The sequence below is a fragment of the Pinus tabuliformis genome, chromosome 9, assembly GCF_031772625.1.
Source record: "Pinus tabuliformis cultivar Carrire ecotype Pingquan chromosome 9, CPIR1, whole genome shotgun sequence".
NCBI lineage: Eukaryota > Viridiplantae > Streptophyta > Pinopsida > Pinales > Pinaceae > Pinus > Pinus tabuliformis.
This window is the reverse complement of record NC_142307.1, coordinates 1,649,687,978-1,649,698,107: the sequence shown is the minus strand read 5'-3', so window position 1 is coordinate 1,649,698,107 and position 10,130 is coordinate 1,649,687,978. Positions and strand designations below refer to the sequence as shown.

The window sequence follows — 10,130 nt, the reverse complement described above, 5'->3', positions numbered from 1 at the left end:
TGCACTTGGTTTGAAATATGGTATCCAACCACCAATGCTGCATTAAATAAGAACAGAAGCACCCCAGCATTAAATAAGAATAGTAGCACTTTCCTCAAGTTTCAACATCAACATCACCAAGCATTGACACATTTATATATTCAGATGAGGGCCAACAATTTAAATGGGAGTATCTACAGACCATCTCATTTTCTGCCCTCCATCTCAGCAATTAACAAAGTAATGAGCAAGTATTTGTTTACAAAGGAAAAGATATGAAGTGACATACATACACTGATTTTTCATGTATCCTTGTTTTGCAATTTACCATACTATGCATTCTCCAAAGACTGTCTCGTCCTGCTTATGTTGAATTTCAGAATAGGGGTCCAAAAAAATAATAATTTTTAGTGGATAACTGATACTTGGAGAATTACATAGCCTCAAAGACATCCATAATACATATACATTAAACAAATGGGTATATCACTCACATGGTTAGTCATAGAATTAAGAATACCAAACCAGTTTTTTCAAAATCAAACCTAGAAAATATTGGCGTCATTATATTGCTCTTTTGTTAACCATGTGGTCACACATATCATGATGATGCTACCTTGTTTTCTCCAAAGTAAGTGTGCCATATTTCAACATTACTTTTCAAATCTCACTAAAAAACCACCTCTCTGTTGTGACATAAATGCTTCCTACTAACTATGAATTAAGTAAAAGGAATTGGTTATGTGATGCTTGAATTTTTTTATAAGCTCTAGAAAATATGCTCATTTTGAGAATGTAATAGAGTCACCATGTATGTGCTTTAATTTGGACTGATCTAAGCATATACGACATCACTTATGGAGATAATGTTTCACAGGCTATCCAGATATTTTGAAAAACATTGTGGTTATTCGATTTGGAACGTTTGAATTCATAGAAAGACCAAGTCCTACATGAAACCAAAATATGGGTTATGGTAACCATTTAGTTGCACCCATGAGCATTATAGGATAAATATGTCATCTCACTGAATCAATAAAAGGACCAAGTTTTCCATGAAACTTAAAAATGGGTTATGCTTCCCATATAGTTTCACTGATGGGCATTATATGATAAATGTTAAGAATGTGGATAACAGTTTCCTCAAACTTGCATCTTTATGCCAACTGGCATTTATCTGAAAGAATGTTAGACAAGAAAATTTATGAAGCATGTTGAAAAAATCATTAGCCAACTACACATCAGAGACAAAGTAAATATTGTCCAGAGCTCCAACAATATCTTCATTCACCTTGTAGAGAAAGAGACAGAGATGGTGGCAACACTGCTTGATGTGCCCTCTTTCTCCCACTATGATGGATGAGAAGAAATCCTAGCCCCAGTTCTCATCAAAAACTCAACGCAAAGAGGTGGATCTTCTACTTTAGTATGTCCTTCCAGCATCAGGATCACTTTATTCATTGAAGGCCTTACTTGTGCATCCTCCTGAATACAGTAGAATGAAATTATGATAACTCTTTCTATCTATTTCCACTCGTAGTCTGCCATATATCCCAGTTTCAGATCAACGACATTCCTAATCTTTCCTTCCTGAATCATACTAATTTCCCATGAAAGAAAAAACTCCATCTCGCCCTATTGAGACAGGTCTAAATTCTTCCTCCCACTGATTATTTCTAAAAAAACTGTTCCAAAACTATAAACATTACTGTTTTTTGTCTCACATACATACAGAAGCCATTCAGGAGCTATGTACCGAGGAGTCCCCTAACACGAGTAAATGAGTGGCTCTGAGCCCTGTCCATTAACTTGGCCAACCCAAAATCTGCAATTGTGGCTCTAAAATTCTCATCCATTAGAATATTTTGAGGCTTCACGTCCAAATGAAGAATCAAGTTCTTAGATTTGTCATGCAAGAAAGCCAATCCCCAAGGCATACCATGGATTATCTTGTATATATTTCTCCAATCAATATATGGTGAAGGATTATTGTCATTACAACACCAAAACAATTAGTGATCAAGAGATCCATTGCTCATGTACTCATACACCAACAATCTATAGGTGCCATCAATGCAAAACCCAAATAGTCTCACCAAATTTACATGGTTAATGCTTCCCAAGGTTGCAACCTCTGCACGGAAATGCAAATGCCCTATATCAGCATTACCCAGTTTCTTCATAGCAACTTTTGTTCCATCGGCAAGTTGCCCTTCAAACACAACTAAAAACCCACCAACCCCAAGTTGCCTACTAAATCCTCTTGTGGCCTCCTCCAACTCCATGTATGTATATCTTTGCGAAAAGCCTAGAAAATTATCTAGAAATTAATCTTCTTCAGACTTGTTCTTCACCATTTTCTTCTTCACCTTATATCTCCATGCAAGAAATCCTAGTGCCAAACCCATGAAAATACTGCAAACCCTTGATAGATGCTCTAATTCTCTAATACAAGACTCATTTCAGAGATTTCATCTCCTGATAATGGTAACACCCTCCAGAGTTATTCTAGAAGAAAGACATAGCACAAGAATAGTTCAACAGGCATGAGTTCTTTCATTGCTCAAGACTGACGGAGCTTGGATTCCTGTATTAATTTGAAAAATAATCCACCCCATCAAGCTCGAGAAAATGGTTTGAATCCTCACATATAGGATTCTTCCTTGGACTACATCTAATATTGGGTTGAAATTCATATAATATAGCATCACCCTGGAAGCTGCAAGTCCCTCGTGAGATACAAATGTAGAGTGAATCAAAGATGTAGGGAAGCTTATAAAAATCCATAATGTAGATATAAAACATGTCTAAATCAAAGACCAACATGATCTCTGATTGAATAAATTTTCTTAAATTTCCATCACTATCCAATCTTAGGAACCAAAATAAATCATTCCTAAGCTGAGCTCCCACAACAATTTGTCTCGGGTTGAGCGCTCATGCTGTAGTGGCAGGAGTTACAGAGACTATTATGGGAGAAGAGGAAGCAACAGAGAAGGAGAAACTATTTCTGAGGGGGTGAAGACACTGTGATTATGATGGTTATGTTGAGCGGACAAATCTCAGACCATGATGACAAAAGTTGTAGTTTTCTATCAACATAAAAATTTGTGGAGGCCACCAGTGTAAAAATTCATGGATGAGTACACATGTCATTGTCATACCATGGGACACATGTTAGCCCAAAGGAAAAAGGGTAGATGAAGGTTGGCATGACCATTTTCAAGAAGAGATGCCTATCAGCGTAAATATGATCTCAACATATCACTTATTGGAGTTTAACCTGGATGAGGAGGATTACAATCATTCCTCCTCATTGCCTGAGATAAATAGAACTAACCACAACTAGTAGTGAATACATGTTTAGATTAAATTACATTTCATCTATAACATGTGGTGTTTTACATTCCTTCTTGAATCCCTTTAACAATGTTTTTCTTTATTCTCGTAGAATAATATTTAGTACAACTTCTATTCCATTCAATCATTTCACAATCACTGGATTTCTCTTTGCATAATTATTTCTAAATTTTTAACTTCTTTTATTTGATACGAAACCCATGAATCCTCTTACTCTCTAGATAATTTTCCCATTGACCTATCAGGGCTTTTTCAATTAGATATAACTTCAAACATTTAGAAGTTAAATTTCTGCTCAATGTTTCATAAATATAACTTTAAAATAAATATGCACTTCTAATTTCCATAATAAAGCTAGATCATGGAGACCAAATCATTTTATTCATATTATTGAAGCTTCATATCTTAGGGATGAAGGGCCACTTGCTTTCAAATAATCCAATTGCTCAAAATAAGTCGAGCTCTTCTAATTTCTAACCCCTAATTCACTCCCAAGGTAACTATGCTCTTCAGGGGTATATAATTTAGGTAAAAAAATTCCGATGATCCTTAAAGGTTCACATGGCATACACTATTTAGGAACTACATAATAGAGAGAAACTTCAATAGTTAAGAAATCACTATTTTTTTTAGAAGGAAAAAAATGTTGTTTTTATTACTAATACCAGTACATCAAGTCACCATAATTTCCAGATACATTGTGCAACGAAGTGGCAATATTATGCTAGAAATCACAGTCCAGTGAGGAATGAGTCCCAATTCCCATAGACATGAACATATTATTACCTCCATCTAATAGCAATAGATAAAATAATAATATTTCACATGTACAACAATACGATAAATAGTATATTCGAGGTATGGAAATTAAAAAGCTAGAAAGGGTGTCAGCTTGTATCAATGTGCTCTATGAACAATGGTACCTTCCAAATTGAGCCAAAAGTTAAATATGACAAAAGAACATGGATTAGAAACTCAGGATGATGATGTCATTCTTAACAATGATGTTGTTATCGACTAGAAAAGTGAAATATATTTATTGCACCACAGAAGAAATATCAATCTTCAAAAAGGCATCTGCTATGGAGTTATGCTCCCATTGGATGTGATGAAAAGACATCTTAAGATATTCAACATGACGGATCCAGCCCTGTAGATGTGGATGAGATATAATAGAAATAACCTTCATGTTGTTGATAAGAGATTGTGAGTCCCCAGAGATTTGGATGATTTGAATGTCTAGAAACCTAGCAAACCATAATAAGCCCCATAGTACGATGATTTCAGCCGGCATGTTTGTGCCATTTCCCCATGACTAGAATATTTTATAATTTTGTTATGCATTCATGTGAAGCCACACCGCACATCCACATCAGCCATCTTGTGCAACTCCATCAAAATATCATGTAGGGTGGTTGATGTGTGGAGCATATTTTCTGGAACCTATTCCTTTATCCAGTGCCTTCTTTCGCTTCAAGGATGTCATCCAAAATGAATTTTTTTTTATAATATTATTTATATTGAGAGGCATATGATCATATATGCTGGAATTTCTAGCCATCCAGATTTCCCAAAAAACTCCAAGGGGAATGGCATGTTAATCCCTGGTTCTTCCTCTCGACCATAGCAAACAAGAAACCATAGGATCATCAACCAATAGAGGGAAAGAAAATATGTTTGAGATCTTGAACCATACCTAAGTAGCAATCATGAAATCAAATAGGATATGATAATGTGTTTCCACTGCCTTCTTGCAAAGTACACATCGACTAGGTTTGTATATACCACTTTTCTTTAGGTTCTCCCAAGTTAGTGCGTTATCCTTCCAAGAAATCCATGTATATAATATAATCTTGTACGGGACCTGTGTTTTCCAAAATTTCCTGAACCAGCATATGTGTTGTAGATTGTATGAGATACCAATAATGAAGAGGTATGTGTCAGCAACATATATGGACCCCAAATGCAATAGGCCATCCCATGGGATTTGGTCTGCTTCATCACTTTCTAATATGCCTGATAGGCAAAAAACTTCAGTATATCTATCCCAAGCCACTGCTGTGACACCTATCATTTGAAATTCCTCTACTTTCTTCCAAAATGGAAAGCTACCATTGCATGTTCTTATCACCTGTGCAAGGTAAAATATCCCTCTAGAATTTAATCTGGCAATTAAATCACTTGTACAATATGGACATTGTTCCACTCCAAAAATGTAATCTCTACCAATGATAATGTTGTTCACTGAGCCAAATGACCAACAAGTGCGATTTAGGATCCATATTTCGATTTTTTTGACACTAGTCTAAATGTAAGATCCAGTCAATTTCTCGATTAGCTCATCTCTCATCCACAGTTCCACCTTAATGCATCACATATGTTTAGCTTCAATGATGTCTCCCCATAGACTTTCGCTAAATAAGTCGCATCATAGAGATTTAGTTAATAGAGCCCATCCAAAAAAATTTAAGTTTAAGATCCCCCATCTCCCAAATTGCTTTGGAATTATGACTTTATCCAATCTGATTAGATGATATTTGAAATATTTTCCAGAGCTAGCCCAAATGAAGCTTGCCATAACCCGATATATTTCTGATGATAGTGGCGGGGAGACAGTAAATTTGTGCCCAATAAATTTCAAGCTTTTGTAAAACTGATTGCGTGAGCATGACTCTACCTCCGAGAGTCATCAAATGATGCTCCCATATAGAAATCTCCTTTGAAACTTATCTGCAATCCATAACCAATCGTTTACTCTATAATTATTTGGTTTGATTATGAAACCCAGGTATTTCAAATCGAAAACAGTAGATTTTGTTGCCACATGCCAAAAATGTTTGCAATGTTATCTATCTCCTCCTGTTGACCTTCAACATATAATAACATTGATTTTCCATTGTTTATTATAATCCCTAAAGCATTACTGAACCTACAAAAGATATAGTGTAGTGTGATCCATTGCAATCTGGAAAGAATTCTGAATATCAGAATCTCATCAAAAAAAATATTTTGTAACTTTTATTCCACAACTAAAGGTGAGTCCAGTAAATTGATTTTCCATTCTAGAAAACTTGATTTTGTTGTTGATGCCATGCATGACTTGAATAAAAAGTAGGGGCAATAATAAGCAGCCTTAATGTAGTCCCCTTCCCACACTAAAATTAATTAGTGGGATAGCCATTTATGATTATATCATATTTAATAGTGGATATGCAAGCCATAATCCGCTCTATATTTTTCATATCCAAGCCAAGCCTTAAAAGAATGATGTGTAGGAAAGGCTAATCTACACAGTCGTACAGTTTATGTAAATCCACCTTCATGACCAGTGTTTCCATTTTCTTCATGTGGATGGAATGAAGGCATTCCTAGGTTGTGGCAATATCATCATGTATCAATATATCATGCAAAAACCCATACTGTTCCTAAGAGATATAAGTAGAGAGAGTGGACTTTAGTTGAATTGCTATGATCTTGGATATAAGGTTATAAATCATATTACACAGGGATATGGGACTATAGTCATTAAAGGATTACAACTCCTTTTGCTTTAGAATGAGGGCAATGAATGTGGATTTGATGGCCCACATATTTTTCCCCAAACCCTAGACTCTTTAGCCATTTGTAGTAAATTTGACCGCACCAGATCTAAAAAAATTATGAAGAATTCAATCGTCCAACTATCTGGCCCGAGGAATTTATCTTTTGCAAAATATTTTTGTACATTACGTATTTCCTCCGTATCAATAGGTCTTGTATAATTCCATATTTCTATCTGGATCGGACATGGTGGGATATGAATCTGAACCCCAAATCTGGTCCTCTATCTGAGTTCCCCCTCGCTCCTTGTACAAAGTTTTGAAGAAAGTAACAACTTATTTATGGATATATGAAGTGGAGTGTGCCAAGTTGCCATTGGCGTCTTTGCCTTGCCAAATTGAATTGATTTGCCTCCTATTGTTTGCATACTTGTGAAAAAATTTAGTGTTCCTATCCCCCTCTTTAGGCCACAGTGCTACGCTTTCCAAGTGCCAGGTGGCCACCTGTATATGCAATATCTTCCTCCTTTTATCCTCCAAGTCCTTTATATTGTTGATGATATCTGTCGATGGGTTTCCCTTATCCAGGACCTTATCGAGTCTCTCTAGTTGCTCCTTGATATTAAGTAAGTCTTTTATCAAGTTCTTTTCTTTATTCGTTCCCATTTTTAGACCTTTGATTTTCATGACTGAAGTTTCTCACGTATGGCATGCATGGGTGAAATATTTGAGGCCTTGTGCAACATTGTCTAGGAGGATTTAATCAATGTGTTAAATTCATCATCCTTGAGATAGATTCTGTTAAATTTGAAGGGCATACCTGAGCGCATCTCCTCTACATCCAAAATAACAATATGGCCATATGATCAGAGACATATATCTTAAGGACATTAGAATGGAGGAAGCCAAATCTCTCTACAAGGTTTTCATGGACCAAAAATTGATCAAGTCTCTTGCCAATATGTTGGGGGCCAGCCCGACCATTATGCCATGTGGGCACAATGGGAAGGGGTCGAATTTCCATCAGGTTTTTGTCACTGAAAAGAATTTGAAGTCTATCCCCAAGGGGATCCTTTCGAAGATGTGAGACCCAACATTCCTCCAATGGTACAATGGAATTAAAATCTCCAACAACAATAAGAGAGCCTATCTTGAGTAGGTCTAAAGCATCCAAATGGTCCCAAAGTGTAGTACGAACCCAAAAAGGGGCATATAAATTCTGTAGATGTAAACGACTAGCAAGTCCCCAGATGTCCTAAGAGGAAAATACCTGGAAAACATTTATATCCATGGAAAGATTTCCAACGTGAATCCCATAAAGCTACCAATGCACCAGATAGGCCCATAGAGTTGACTGCCACCATATGTTAGTCAGGGAGCATTTTTTAGAAGTATTGAAGAACTCAGTGAGTAGTCACCATATTTTCTTGTAATAGAATGATGTAGGGATAATCATAGGAGAAGATATCTCTAAGGGAGAGGAATTTGTCCATGTCCCCGAAACCCCGCATATTTATGGATAATGTTAAAGTCATGATGCATGCTCATTGAGCACAATTGTTGTAAGGGCCCGAGGATCAAAAGAAGTGCAAATGGAAATATCAATGAGGTTAGAGGATCTAGGGAAGGGGATGGGTTTGATTTTTGGGCATCCCCAGAAGTGTCGAGTAGCCCTCACCCCTCTAGGATGGAAAATGACATTAAGGGCGAAAGTGGGTTGATAGAAGGGGATGGCTTTGTTTGTCCCTGATGGATGGACATGATATTTAGGAAGAGTGCAGGGTTTACAAGGAGAAAGTCAATTTTGTTTCCTATGGAATTTTTGGGAGAGGATTCGGGAGAAGGAGGTATAAGGGGAGAACAATCAAAGTTTAGTCTGGGAGTATGGGAAGATTTATCCAAGACTGGAAAAATTGTAAGACAATTAGAAAGGAAAAGAGACTCAGGTGGAATCAATTATACTGGTAGCGAGGATACTATGGAGTGAAGAAAAATGGGGGGAGAGGAGCGATGCGGAAAGAGGGAAGGTTCTAGAGGTTGGGAAGATACCTCAGTCTTAGGTAGACACGGTATGTTGTACCAATTGGTGAGGATCGAAGGGAGGAGGGTAAGGTGACGGGAGATGAGGATGTTGGGTGCCCATTCATATGTTGATCACGGGATGTGAGATTAGTGCTAGAAGAGGTAATTGAAATATTAGGCCAATGTATCTCAAAATGTTGACTAGCTCCACCATTTTCATAGTGCATTGATCATCAGCCTCCTGACCAACACCACCCCTTCCACAAGCGCGCCCACCATTAGCCTCCCTTATACTGAGTCATCGAGCACAATGGATCGTGAGATCTCCGGTCTGGTGGCAGATAAGACAATGAAATGGAATTCTCCCATAATCGAATCTCCAACAGTTGTGGATATGGTCCCAAGCCAAATCTATGTGCGCAGAGATGCAAAATTCTACCAGGATCAGAGCGACTCTCTTTTCTTGAGCCCCTAAACACATTGGATTAATGTATATGAACCTTCCAATACAATTTCGATGTGCTTCAAAACACTTCTGGTCCAAAATTTAATGAGAATCCCAGGCAACTTCACCTAGATCATTTTGTTTCTAGGAGTGTCCTTGAGAGGATTGAAACCAATATACCATGGGTGTAGAGAAAGGAAATTGTGTCCCTGAACCCATGGTATTTTGTGAATTTTCTCCAAATCCTCCTGATGCAGGAAGTGGAAACTATATCACGAGTCCATAAGTCGACTGACCATAGGAGTGTAGCCAACAATCATTTCCCACTGAGCAGATACCCATTCTCCATCTCCACTTCTTAAACATCTAGGAAATACCAATGTCCCACCAGTGCATGCTTTTGTAAACTAATCACTCGATCCAGAAGGACATCATAACCAAAACTTAGAAGCTTCGTCTGAGGAGAAGTCCCAATTGCCTTGCTTCGATGTTTTTCCTTAGTTGTGAAAGGAGGAGTGTGATTTAATTAAGGGTGTGGAGGAGTTGCATGTTGTACACGTGGATAATCTGCGTCAGGAGAATAAACATGGGTGGTATTCTCGTTGGGATGGAGAGAATTTGCATGGGCCGAGAATGACAAATGAACATCGAGAGGGGGAATGTGGAGTGGATCATTATGTGCCACGTGGGTCATCAATATGGAGCCATGGAGCTGTGTCGATTGAACATCAATGGTGGCATGTATAAATGCATCATGCTCCAATGTGTCGGCTTTATATAAGTCT

At 37.5% G+C, this 10,130-nt stretch overlaps 1 pseudogene; it reads right to left on the bottom strand.

Annotated features, from left to right (window-relative positions):
* Positions 1-1,266: 1,266 nt before the first annotated feature.
* Positions 1,267-2,766, bottom strand: LOC149155177 (G-type lectin S-receptor-like serine/threonine-protein kinase SD2-5; annotated as a pseudogene).
* Between the last annotated feature and the right edge of the window lie 7,364 nt (positions 2,767-10,130).